Source organism: Dermacentor albipictus, chromosome 1, assembly GCF_038994185.2.
Source record: "Dermacentor albipictus isolate Rhodes 1998 colony chromosome 1, USDA_Dalb.pri_finalv2, whole genome shotgun sequence".
Taxonomy (NCBI): domain Eukaryota; kingdom Metazoa; phylum Arthropoda; class Arachnida; order Ixodida; family Ixodidae; genus Dermacentor; species Dermacentor albipictus.
Genome location: NC_091821.1, coordinates 411312887 through 411327456, shown reverse-complemented (window position 1 = coordinate 411327456; position 14570 = coordinate 411312887). Strand labels below are relative to the sequence as shown.

Sequence of the window (14570 nt, the reverse complement as noted above, 5' to 3'; positions counted from 1 at the left end):
AAAAAACACTGCGTTGCTCGCTTTTCGGGCCAGGAGATAACCGTGTTCAGAACATGAAGAAACGATTGCTTCAAGACATACAAGTAAAATATAGCGGAAGACAGCTAATGGTTATTTGAAGGACAATGAATTTAAATGAAATCGGGAAGTGCTCCAGCACAAGTTGGAATCAGCTAGTGCAAAACAGGGGTAATTGGACATCGCTGGGAGAGGGTTTCGTCTTCAGTAGATATATAAATAGGCAGGTGATGACAACGATGATGATGATCAGGATGAAGAAGAAGCAAAAATTAAACCAGCACGTTGGACAGCTGTTGCGTATATAGTTAACTCAGGACGATTTCCTTAATAAATTGTTAAACTTTATCTGACTTCATACTTTTAGGAACCAAAAAATTCTTAATAGGGCTTCTTTAGAACGACAGAAAGCTGAGCTAGTTGGTAAGGATTCATTAGGCAAAAAAGAAGTGAGGCGTGCAGACAGGACACAAGAGTAGAGAAGTGGACAACACTAACGCCTGCTTCTTTTTAGACTTGGTCATTTAAATAATAATATATTCTTAAATAATCTGATTCTTCGTCACTCCTCCATAGTGGATATTAACCACTCTGGCAAGCAAAGCAAACCAAAGCGATGTTACGTGCAATTTCCTGGAGTATTATGTGAATGCCCAACTGCCCATTGTTTTGCCAATCCCCAAAGGTGGGTATGAGCCATATTACAGGGTCACCATCGTCATCATCAACTACGCCCATAGCAGTGAGCAGGAAGCGCACGTGAGAAAAGATGTGGCAGCTCTAGGAGCGCAAGGGCACACGAGCTTGAGAACTGAAGAGGAACGAATGCGTCAGCGCTGCAAAGGCAACTGCATCTTGGCAACATTATAAAGGCCTTGGCGTGCATGTCTGCGTCTCAGCCAGGTCGTCCTGCTCGAGTTTATGTCTTGGTGAGGCTCCGCCATCGACAGCCAGGACCAGCGCACGGCTTCCCCCCGTGGTGGCCGCGTCCACATCAGGCAAGCGCTAAGGGCGACGGAGTACGGAGACCTCGTCAGAGAATGTACCACGTAGAACGTCGTGGATTCGCATCCAGTGACATTATTTGATCATTTGTTTAAGAAAGCACGGGTGGAGACCATAATCAGGCACATCATCTTCTGCCCATGTTATAGGATTTGGGAAACTTTGGATAGCGTTCCTGTTACAGAAGTGTGTAAGAAATACACCAAAAAAGAAAGTTTCGTTAGCTTTGAGCCATATAGGCCTTTGGTTCCCATGTTGTTATCGTACCCTCTGTTCGTGTTTTTGTGTTGAAGTAAGGTTTTTTTTTTTTTTTATAAGTTCCCTCGCGTTCAATCGTTGATTTTGTCTAGTGTGTTTTCCTTTTTCTAAGGTACTTCAAGCAGAGAAGGCTGTTCTTATAAGGCAGTTCCATATGCAATCAAGGTCACAAAATTGTAAAGCGTGCGAATATGATGAAACGTCTCTTGATTTTTTTTTTCCAACCGAGCCTATGCACAGGCTGGTTGCAATTGAAATTGCGAGTTCGGTAGGAATGCGATGAAAGACCTAATTTGCTTTAAATGCTGTCAACTGTATTGTAGCAATGGTCTTCTGAAGGATAAGCTATAGTTAAGGCGTCTTGATATTCAGCTAGCGCTAGCACTAGCTAAGCAGCAATTGTGCGTAATGATCGTCCAATTACTCTGTTAATCTTTAATTGCGAATTTCACCTTGGTCCTATATATAAAGATACTGGTATGGTTTAGAAACACTGAAATTAACGCAGACATCTTAAGAACAGTTCACCGTTGATAAAAGCTATTTTGTCCTAATTTTAAATAAATGTTAAAGCATGAAGACAAATCAGACGATTCGCATCGCTTCATCTCGCTGCTTATAGAATTATCATTCTTTTTCTTGGTGGGGAGGGAGGGAGGGGGGCTCGATATAGCTAATTTTACGGCTTCCCCTGCTCAACAAATCGTTCCCTTTGAAACGGGGATAAAAGAAGAATGAAACACGCTCCTGCATTCAAGGCATTAAATTAGTAGGCGTAATTAGGCGCAATTTCACCCAAGCGACAACGGGGATCAGAAGGTTAGCTAGTATTCAGTACAGGCGCTGCGTCGGTGCATTTTTCTTTCTTAAACGCGTGTTGGAAAACGAGAATCTCCTTTTTGCAAACTACTAGAGAAGTCGAACAACTTTATTCTGGGTTTCTTTCTCGGGCATTTCTTCTATATAAGTATGACTTGGATTCTGGTGAAGTGAAGTTGGATTCTCCTAACGGAGCCCGGAATGGGAGTGTGCAGAAATGCTTCCTCGCTTGTAAGAACCCTTGTTGCCCATGGGCGCATAAATGTACATTTAGAAGCGAATAGGTGTGCAATGACAATCGAAGCGGCCAAATGGTTTGTTTAACGCTCAGCTGGGAAACTTCACTGCTGTTTAACTTTTAAAACATGGGGCCCAGTTCTTGCAGTTTGCTACTTGCGAAGGAGAAAGTACAACTGACGCGCTTACAAGTAAACGTGACGCCACCCTTAGTACTATGGCCAACATTTTCACGTTTTTTTTCTCTCGTAACTCACGCATGCGCACGTGGGTCAGAAGAACGCGGCGTATCTCACGCATGTCTGTGCCGTTGACAAAACGGAAACACGTGAGGAACTCCGCTATGGAACTTTATTAAGCACAAGAGAATGAAATAAAAAAGAGAGAAGTCGTGACCCTTCAAAACGCTTAGCACTTCTCTTCGAACTCACATATTGGTATCTGATTTATTAAGTACAGTGTAATGCAGGAATATTCACCAAGAACTATTGGTATCTAATGTTCTCAAATAGTGCCGCGATAATCCAGCGTGATTGTTATCAAGTAAAAATGGTCATATAGAGGTACATAAGGACGCGGTCACACTCTCGAAAGGTGCTAGTTTCATATATAGTGGGACAAAGGTAAATAAACTTGCATTTGAAATACCCAAATTTGTGTGGTAAATAGTAAAATAGCAAATCCAACTCACATAATATAACCTATGCGAAGCGATGCTTCGGTAAAGTTGTTAAATGAATGGTTTACAACTAACGGAAAGTGTACATTTTCGTTTACTTTCATTCTATGAAAGTTGTAACCTCATAGAATGTTTTATTTCTCCACCACAAAGGTATCAGTTTTATTGCCAAGCAATTTTTTTTGTGCCATACATCTCTCACAAGCTCTGACAAGATATTTCGGGAGAACCTAACTGAGGATGGATGTCAAGCTTAATGCGATCAGCATTGAAGGAGCACATTGGGAAGCGTGTTTCACTCGGTGCGATTTACCAGAGCGTGCGGCTTCCGTGAGCACAAACCAACTTTGCTTCACAATGGTCAAGGAGCCCATGTGTGGTGCAGTCAATTTGGGCTGACTACTTGTAGTTTTTCAACGTTCTTTGAAATAAAATAAATGTCGTTGTTGTTCTCTCACATTGCGAAGAAAATCACCCTGTCGCTACACAAAAACTTGCTGCAAAGAGACGTCGGCTCAACTTGGTTGTTAAACATCGCGTAGCGATGTTTAACAACTTAGCGACAAAATTAGTATAAAGCCGATACTGGTATTGCGGCTCCCCACGGTCACGCTTGGTTGATATTTTCTGCATTTGCTTATTTATGAATCTTAAAGATGTAAAGAGGTTCACAGAATTTTCAACTACTCGTTTAAGTATTGACTTGTTGAAATATAGATGAATCAAATTTCCCACAGATATCTCACTCAATCAAACAATAAAGTGGTTTTTGACATAATTTATTGGCCCTCACTCCGCAGCACCCATTGTCTGCTTTTATTTACTTATTTATTTATCAACAATTTGTTTTTTTTATTTATTTATTTACCAACAAATTATTTTAATATTTATTGATTATATTAAACTAAATTTTATATTATGTTTTATTATTTTGTGAAGTGGCGCATGCTGGTGGTCTGATTTGTTGAGGATTGAAACGATCGCACTGATCGCAGTAACGGTGTGATCATCTTTGTGGAATTTGGTTGCAATTGCAATGGCGATTCCAGTCACAATGCGATGAAAGAGCTACTTTTCTTTAAACGCTTTCAATTTTTTTTCTTCGACATTGTACATACATTGTGCACTGAATAATTCTTTTAAAAATTCGTTAATTGGACTCTACCAATCAGGCATAGTAAGCTTGCTAAAAGGCCACGGTACACTGAATCCTGTGTGGTATCTGCATGGTCAAGCGCTTATGGAAAGCTCTGTCAATGCATGCAGGAGTACAAGTCTGAGCGGAACGACCTGTGTGTGTCCACACGGGTGAACCGAGAATGTAAAGGGGCCTGAGAAGCGTGCACCGCCGCACGAAGCGTTATGCTGGGGTGAAGACCACACCCCGATGGCGGAAGTTGACAAAGGGGATGGCTACGACGGCAGGTATCCCTTCAAACTTATAACTGCTCCTAAATAACAAGCCATCTGCTAGGCTGGAAGTAAGCACAGAAGTAAGATAAAATGACAGCAATATGAAAGTAGTAATTCAGCGTTGCAATAAATCAGTAATATTTCAGAAAGCAATAATTCAGAAACAATATGCGTATCCAAACCACATGTTGGATATGCCTATTGTTTCAGTGAATATGATGCTTTGTAAGTCAATGAAGATAAAAATAAATATTTTCTAGGATAGCCTGCTTGCTCTTTTTTATTGCGTAATATATAGAACATTTATTCTTACAGAAAATAAATGAAAAGTCATACAAAAGACCAAGAGGAGAACGTGTAGGGATTGATGTTGTTATTCCTCTGCCAGGAGTTTATTAGAAGACAGACTATAAGTAGTGGCGCCGGACATCCTTTGGCTTTATTTAGCTTTATAGGAAGGAATTCTTTGCGCCGATTGTGCATGTGCTAAATATTGAACTGCCTCGATTGATGCTACCTTCTTAACTAAAGCATGCAAATGCCTAGCAACGCCGTTTGTTACCTCCATTCTATAGGTGGCAAAGATCAGTTCTGTCGGCTCTGCTGCTCATTGGAACTTTGATGTGAGGTGATGTACCGAAAGGTGTGAAAATCTTTCCCCAATTCTTTATTGCACATTAACGTAGCGATAAACAAAAACGACAGATAAACTGTTTCTCATCATGCGCTCCCAGAGAAGCGAAGAGCGAGTGTAAGAAAGTGCGCTTATTTTCCGGTGCCTGGAACGAAGGGAGAATAAGTATTGGGCAGAGATGGAAGTAGTTTTGGCCGGTGGGCGGTCCCGCGTTCTCCATCACAGCCGACCAGACCGGGATGTCTTCTTTCTGTGGCGGCAAAAGTCATTGCAGTGACCGATTAGAACCCGTCGATTCATCATCCATGCGACCGGCATGGTGACGCCTCGTTGCGGTCGTCTCTCTTATCCCTTTCCCTCCTTTCCTAGCATGCACGATGCCACAAATTTCGGGCGCTGTTCACGCGGACGCGTACTCTTCGCCAAACAAGTAAGCCATGTGGAAGGAAGGGAGAGCTGCGGTAAGGCGTAGGCGGGGCTTTTCCGCACGGGCTCCCGCAAAGCTTTAACGAGGGGGTGATCCGAGCGCGCCATCGGGAGCCCTTCGCACCAGGGCTGACGCGTCCATTATGGGGTGCGTCAGATGTCAGCGTATTGACTTTCGGTTCATGGCCTCAAGAAGATATTTGCAACTTCACCACTGTGGATGCAGTGTTCGAGGACAGTTGTCTCAATGGCTGTCGTGTCTTTCAGTAAGGCTGATAATGGTAGGTCTGGAAGCTGAACGCAGCTGTTTAGAAGTTTAGTCGAGACAGCCAGGGCGTGCGCAGAAAGCAGGTGGAAAATAATGCGCTGCGCCTGCACAGGGCAATGACCGTTTCCACTGACTAGTTGTATTAGTGCGCAGTTGCATTTGAGGAGTCTCCGGTTGGCTTCCATTAGTACGTGGGAGAGCGTGGGGGTGCAGCCATGGGTTGCCTCTGGCCATAAAAGTGCTGCCTAATCTTTATCTACGTGCTGTCTGTTTATTCAACGTAATATGTGGAGGAGGCGTGCTTTGGGAGCACTAGAACTTGAAGTTTGTCATCTGGTTTAAGGTGAAAAGCATTTTAGGAGAAACAAGGCAGGAGCAGGTGAGAAATCGGCTCAACAGTAAAACGGCTGGCAGGAAACCATAAAGAGTGGTGGATTTCGATGCACAGATATCTTCAGTGTGGCATTGTCCTGCGCTATCCTAAGGTACGCCTCATTGTACTCCGTCCTGTAGAGACCACATGGTATGTCGGTCGAAGTTGTTAAAGCAATTATTACTCCTAAAGTATGGGGGAACCCGCCGTGGTTGCTCAGTGGCTATGGTGTTGGGCTGCTGAGCACGAGGTCGCGGGATCGAATCCCGGCCACGGCGGCCGCATTTCGATGGGGGCGAAATGCGAAAACACCCGTGTGCTTAGATTTAGGTGCACGTTAAAGAACCCCAGGTGGTCAAAATTTCCGGAGTCCTCCACTACGGCGTGCCTCATAATCAGAAAGTGGTTTTGGCACGTAAAACCCCAAATATTATTAAAGTATGGTGGTATCTTCATAGTTGAATGCACGTATGAATTAGTCGTTCACGCATACAACCTTTCTACAGAATGTTTGCAGAAGATAAACTGATAATTTAAAACGTTTGCGCGCGGTATGCTGAGTTTGCTGTAGAAATCTGTAGCGAAGCTCTAGAGTATAGAGGGTTTCAATGTGAAAACTGGGTGGCAGTTTACTCACATTCAGCGAAGTATGTCACTTCAGTCTTTGATACTAACAACAACGAAAGGACTGCAAACTTTATGGCTGTCATCTTAGCTGCTTGTAATGCTTATCGGAACAATACTTGCCATTTACACAACGAGCACCACTTCGGACTGCTAGGTTCTCAATTACTAGAAGCATGTTTTGATTTATAGTCCTTGTTTGCGCAACTTAAAAGATGCATGACACCTAAGGCGGATAACGTACAGCCAGACCTAAATAAGTGGAAGATCAGAGCTCGGTGGAAAAATATGCTCCGGAATGAGGTAAGCATTACTGGTCCCACAGGAAAATATTTTTTGAGGACGAACTGTAACGTTATAAAGAAATTCACGGACCTCTCATGCTACACTTGAAAGGAATGTATCCGTTAGAGCGCGAATAATACATTTTGAGAGGTGCACTTTCACGGAATACCTTCTCGAAGATATGAAGGCTTTATAAAACATATCTACAGCAACGTTCGCGGAATTAAACTGTACATACACCATGTTCTGCAAGGTACGCCGTGGAAACAACGAACATTCCACCAACCACTGAAAGGTTTATTAAGAATTTCATGGTCGAGATTATTTACATAATATTTGGATAGTAACTGGGAAACTCTAGCGACGAGCGCAAGTATACAAGTAGTGCAGTCACGTGCTGCGCACGCACAGATGAATAGCTGTTGGTTTTTTTGCGTGTGTGTTCACGTGCGCGGACACGAAAATAGACGGCACCTGAAAGGCTTTATGTTCGAGTTCCCGCGTAACAGAATTACGTATTTCGGATATCTCAATTACCATCCGATGCTATCATGTCTGCAGGTTGTGCGTGAGTCATATTTTAAGGATTTTTAAGGCATTTTATCTTGGAAAATTCAATAACTTCAATAACGCCCCTGCGATAGGCGGAAGGGGTTCAAGAATGAGGGCGTACGCTGTGCTAAAGGTTCTGACACCTATTGGAATAGCAATCCGAAGCTGGAGCTTGTGCATAAATCGTACTTTACGCATTTTTTCTGACGCACTTTACTTTTAGGAGGAAGCTTTAGCTCGGGCCGAACTCCGACGCGGCCTATTCAAATACATGTAAAAACGAAAAAACGTTTTTCTGAGATAACCCTAGGAGAAAAAAGATAATACTTATTTATCATTCAGCTTATCGCTTCTCTACATTTCATCGCTTTGAAAGAAGTAATATCGTGACTAGGAGCATTCTTGAGCACGCGACATGGCGTAAACCTCTCTTACCCTTCAGCATACAGAAGCACGCCTAAGCACGCGAGTTTTGTTTTTGTTTGCAGGACGTAAAAATAAGCTCAGTGCAAAAACAAAAAGAGACAGAAGCAAGGTTTTCCCTGCAATCTCAACCATTGGCCTTGTTTGCGTAACTTGCCTTCCTAGCATGCCGGCTGTTGCTTTCTGAGCAGACACATCTATTCAAAAAAGACGGAGTAGACAGCGTGTTTTCAAGCTGTAAATTAGATAGGCTGTATCAAGGGCGCAGCCAAACTGGGGTACCTGAAACTTCGTGTGCGTGCGTGCTGGCAGGGGCGTATGTGCCTTAGGCACATACATTTACAGTTACATTTATTCAATACGTTAAAATCTTACCCGCCTAACTTGTGCTAAAGGCAGTGCGAGTCTTACAGTCTAATTTGCAATCGTGCTCACTCTCTATTCGTACTGGAGCCGTTTGATTTGAAAAGTGTATTTCGGCATAGGAAAAAGATAGCTTACGCTGCCTGAAAGATGGAATTTCCCGGCGTCGCTTTTTTTCCGTGGCCCCGATTTTTTTTCAGTCTTCTTACCCGACGTGTCATGTGCTACACGTGTCTATTTATTCACTACATATCAAGCAGCCGGCTATCTAGTTTAGCAAAGCTATGTTGGAGGAGGGAACCAAAATCAGACACTTCCACGTTCACGATGTCATCAGATTTAAGGAGCTGCCGGCGTTGCACGAGTACTTCTTGCTCGTTTCGTAAAACAAAAGAGATATCCATCTATGTCGGCTCACTGAATATCGCTGTATGACCATCTGAGCGTCTGTCAAAAGTCATTGTTTTCCTCGAAGAAGCTCTTCATCTTTTATATATATATATATATATATATATATATATATATATATATATATATATATATATATATATATATATATATATATATATATATATATATATATTTATATATATATATATACATACATACATATATATAGATATATATTTATATATATATATATATATATATATATATATATATATATATATATATATATATATATATATATATATATATATATATATATATATATATATATATATATATATGCGGCTACCCGCTTCATTCACGACTGAACATGAATTTTGCACCCCTTTGAGAAGTCGTGTAGAAAAGAATCATTTATGTCGCACACGGTAAATGGACGATATCATCTAGTAAAAGAAATCGATCAATATTTATGCCCCAATTTGTCTTCATCGCTGTCGGTTTCAACGTCATCATGCCTATAGTTCGCGGTGTATGTTTAGACTGTAAAAAACAAAAACAAAATAAACACAAAATCACATGGGCCCGAACCTGATGGTCGTGCTTTCGGGTCAGAAATGGTAACAAAGAACGTATTACCTTAATGGATTCTATCTTCGGGCCCCCAAACAGTGCAGCATCGACAACCAAACAAAATGAACGCACATTGTTTCCAAAATATTGGCGCATTGGCGGTTTGCCCCACTAGTACGACATCAAATTTCCAGTTGAAACAGTGCCTGATCGAAATCAAATAACGTGAACGGAGTTTCGAAGCCCTGTCACTGCTCAACTAAACGGAACAAGAGCCCTGGGTGCTCGGTTCCAACGCAGTAGGAAGCAGGGACGTCGCAATGCAGAAGCTAGTCACTAGGAGACTATATCTTCTTCGCCTCGGTGCGTTTCACAACACAGAAAGTGTTCACAGTTGCTTGTGCTCTACAAAGAGGTAGACTTTACAGCATCTATAATATGTGATTATAATAAGTATACTTTTTACCACTTTAGTAACGACACGACAAAAGTAACACTTGTTGCATCAGATCACTATAAAACACCAATCAACTAAGTTTACCTGTGCGGAGAGCAAACATTTGTTTGTTGAAGCTTTTCCAAAGCTAGAGCGATCGCCATGTGTAAAGAATGCCCACTTGACATCCTTAGTTTGGCATTAGTTGGAGTCGCATTTGCTTTCTTGCTGTACATGCTTCGTTCATACAATATTCTTTCCTTTATTTTTTTTTGTCTTGTTGAATCGGGCACGCGAGATAGGGTACAAAGATCACAAAGAAGAACAATCAAAAACTAGACCGATTCATACAACCGCTATTGATGTCGATAAAGTCAACACGACGGGGGATGGTCTTGCGTGTGACCCACAGCGAGCAAAAACAGCAGCTGCGAAAGGCCGGCCGCGCATTGGCCAAACAGGAGAGCGCAGTGCGTGCCATTATCTGCCGCAGAAACAACAAGCCGTGGTCACGAGCGGTGGAACAGGCATCTTACTGTCGTCGAAGGGAGGACTGAGGTGTCGCAATGATGGAGATGAACACACCTAGATTCATGGCAGCACTAGAAGGAACTGAGTTTGCACGAGGGAAACCCTGTAGGCTAGGCAGCGCAATAATACTCGGATGAATCGGGTTGCTTGGCCCGGTGACTTGACAGCATGTGTGGTCTTATTAGGGCATCTGCGAGCATTGCTTCTACCCGTTCCTCCCATTTTCTTGTAAAATGGGTAACACGTCATACACCATTCTTTAACTTCGTTCTTTTTCTCTTTTTCTGCGTAAATCACCTTTTTTATAGAGTAATATCAAGTCTATAATTTTTCTGAGAAATTAGTTATAGCTCCCTGGTAGTCAGTAATTCAATTTATTGTGTAGAATGAGGGAAATAAATGAATCATATTTTCGAATATGTCCAATCGTCACAGAAGAAAATTACTAAATCACAACACTCGTCCTAATCTCACAAGGCCGTTCTCTGTTGCACCTGTAATAAAAAGGTCGGTATGCTACCAACAAATCAAATGGAACTGCAGCTTAGATGATGAAGGGCAGGTTGGGCGAGTTGGTGGCTTTCCATATTGTTTAAAAAAAGACAGCGCTAGTGACACAGGACACAGAAAAGGGTAGAAGAGGAGAAATTTTGAAAATTCGGAGGAGATCGCAAAGTTCCTAATCACTGATAATCCAGGAGCGTGATCCGGTTTTAGCGTGGACGTGGCATATTTGTCCTTTTTCGGTCCACATAAGATGCTCCGGCGGTGCGTTCAGGAATGCATTGACGAGAAAAATTATGAGCGTGTGTTCTAAAATGAAACCGGAATTAACACTGCAGCATTTCTAGAACTCCTGTCTTTCTACCTCAACAATGTGTACGTTTGGGAAGGTCAAACATTCCTGCAAAAGTCTGATGTGTGTATAGGTGCAAAAGTAGCCCCAGTCCTCAGTAACATTTTCCTCTGCCACATTGATAGAAAAAGTGGGGAAAGACTTGACCGGTGATTTTACATGCGTTTTTAGGCACATGATGATTTTCTTGTAATTGTCGAATTCCCAGAGCAAGCAAGTGTGCCACATGATCTTGAGGTTTGTAAACAAAGTGGCCTCGGACTCAAATTCACGCATGAAGTTCCACAACATAGCATACTGCAATAATTAGATTTGAAGATCACCTACGAACAAAACCCTCTGTGTTGGCAGTACTACCCTAGGAGCGAGAAGCCGCTGTTGAAGTACAAATGATACCACTGAAAACATGTAAAAAAGGGGAGAGTTGCCGTATGCATGAGTATGGCAGTCAAGAAATCTTCTCATAAGATGAGCAGTAGTATCGAGACACAGGTACACTGTTGCAGGGAGGCCCGTTTCAAGGACTCGATCTTTGGCACATGTGCAGGCAAAATCCTCAGGACGCCAGAACTCTCCAAACGTGACTTAGAGCAGGGTAGTAGTCCGGTTGAAAGGTGTCAAAAAGTACTGGTAATGCTCTACGTTCATTTCGGATACGCCATCAAAGTTTTGTTTTCAGCTTCTAATAAAGTTGGTATGGTGGGAGCAGCTGTCCAAAGAAAGAAATAAGGAATAGGAAAGAACACAGGCAGTAAAAAAAAACCGAGGAAAAAAGCACGTCCCCTGTAAGATTGCTGTCGTCTACTAAGTCCCTTTCACCAGCGGCCATACGTACATTCGGCAGACAGACTGATGTAATAATGTGAGGCTATCGGAGCACCCCAATTCTTTAGAGAGGAAATTTACAAACCTGGCAAAGGGGGGGGGGGCGGCACTGTTTCGAAGGCAAGTGTACACCATTCTTTGATGACACAGAATTCCTGTTTGGTCACGCTGATAGCAGTAGAAAACAAGTGGCGGAAGCATTTCACTTAATGGGAAAAGGTAGTGACTGGGTTAGTCAGCCTTCCGTAGCCTCATCTTGGAAGGAAATGTGCTTGTTGTTCAGTGGTGTACAACGACGTTATTCTCATCCTGGACCACGGGCCAATGTTTTGGGAATGACAAGTGCGTTTACTGACATTGATCATGAGCAAACGCTTGATGTAAGGTTTCAAAAAGCCATCACGTTTTTCCAATAGACGCAATTGTAACTCAGCGCAATGCGGGGCCCATTCTCTTTACCGTGCACTGTGTCGGTAGCTTTGTTTTTTAGTACATTATGCAGCTTAGATAACATTAATGTTTTAATATGTGCATAAGACCTTAGCGAAAATTAAGGTACTTATCTGGATTGCGGTTAAGCTTTACGCGGCGTTGAGTAGGCACGAAGAAGTGAAACAGACTATTTATTTCTTTAATAGGTAAATCACGATTACAGTTTCGAGAAAGAACTGCACTCAGGTTGAAGTATTTATATAGACTCCTTATTTGGTGCGTTTTGGCTAAAAAATACGACATACTGAGTCTACGCATCTTCGATGTTAGGTGCAGTGAAGCCAACATTTGGGAGCAAGCAGCATTTATGTCTTTTACATAGTTAATATATGCTATCTTAGTAGTAGTGCGTGTTTCTACGGTGTGATCTCTGGAATGCGTGATGTTCTACAGCGCGCAATGTATCTTTATCCCACTTGTACACATAGAAAAGGAATTTTAGCCCACTTCGCAAGTGCGTTCGTGTTTATTGGATATATCGAACCACTTGCCAAATTTACTCGCAATACCGATAAGTTGCTTAATTCTCGCTAAAATTGTATGTGCGTACACATTAAAACAGCAACGTTATTAGTGCAGCGACTGATCAGGTACTAATCTGAGTGTGCTGGCAAAACAGTAGCCATCGTTGATCAGTTGTTTTTAAGTACGAACATTACTCGGTGGGGACTTGACAGAATTTCAGTTGTTTCTCGTGCTAACGTTTGATACCGAGGGCGGTAAACAGGCTTACAAGACACGGAGGCTTCGGATTTGTAGGTCCCCAGCAAAGTAGCGAAGAAAAAATTGCTGTTCCAGCTAGAACTTCCAGCTACATGCGATTCTTTGTCCATGTCGCTGGTGTGCTTTGTGCATATATGTGGACTTAACTAATGTGACTGCTTGGGCATGCTGGTAAGACATAAGTGCAGATTTGAAGGCTTTGAATGTAGCTTTGAACTTAAAAGCATCTTGTGCGCATAAACCTGCATTCTATTTGGACTGCTTTGCTCTTCATGCGCAGCCTGCTATCGCATGTTGCAATTTCATGAAAGTATCTACGATAAGGCTTCCAGTTAGCGTTAATTGACCAGTTATCTTTTTTGAGTGTGCAGTAGTTCGCGAAATTAAAAAAAAATACCTACTATAAAGGCGGATAAACGAAACAGGTGTTACCAATTGCATGAACACTTGCAAAAAAGCTCACACAAAAAATTCAGTTACAAAATCATACCTTCAGAGGGTACTTAGCTAACTGTGTGGTAAGCTTGTGATATGTTATGACCTATATCCATGCTGAACAGATCTTGGGGACAGCGGCACACAATCAAAATGTTACAAAAAAGCAATCAATAATGTTTGCAGGCATGCCGTTGACGGCGCTACAGAGTTCGTGACAGCCCGAAGGGCAAGGTTGCGTGAGGAGTTTTCAAACATCCAATTGCGGAAAACCTGAAATGTAAGTGAAAGTTTCCGCTGTGTTTGACCAGCCCGCTCCATTGACAGTGCTAATGTAAACAATTAGACTCTTCTATATATCCTCCACTGTTCCCCGTCCCCCACCCATCCAATTGAGTTACCACACTCAGTGTATACTTAATTACTACTGTTTCATTCACGAACTAATCCGCTAGGTTCTCGATGCGCTCAGAAGAACGAAACAAATGAAACAACGGTGGTCTGTCTAAAAGAATTCTTGAGCCTGCCTAATTACGTGTAGAGCGTGTCAAGTAGACACAGATGAGGTAGAAACTACGCTAGGGTACAGACGGTGAAGCTCATCTGGAAGTCTCTGGCACCCAATGAATGTCTTCTTAAATATGGCAAAATATTTATTAACTATGTAACATGTGCAATAACGGAGCCTTATCATTTTGTAAAAATAGTATTCGTAAGCAAGTGCTTTTTCTTAAGCTCCTAGAAATAGCGCAGACTTTTGGATGCAATTAGAGAGTCACTAATACGGAATTTCTGAGTCCTGTAAACAAGAAAAGAAAGCTTTGTGGCGCGAAAAGAGCTGCAATGTCAAGCTGCGCATTATCTAAGACATGAGATCACGAGACTCTTGAGCCATGGCCTGTCATGAAAAAAGATGTACCTAAAAGGGCCAA

The 14570-nt window shown here is 42.2% G+C and overlaps 1 long non-coding RNA gene across 1 annotated transcript; it reads left to right on the top strand.

The window, feature by feature from the left end:
* Positions 1-797: 797 nt before the first annotated feature.
* Positions 798-13918, top strand: LOC139058407 (uncharacterized). The gene is made up of 3 exons (XR_011513400.1): positions 798-1016; positions 4283-4441; positions 13825-13918. It is a non-coding gene; the product is annotated as an uncharacterized lncRNA (long non-coding RNA).
* The last annotated feature ends 652 nt before the right edge of the window (positions 13919-14570 follow it).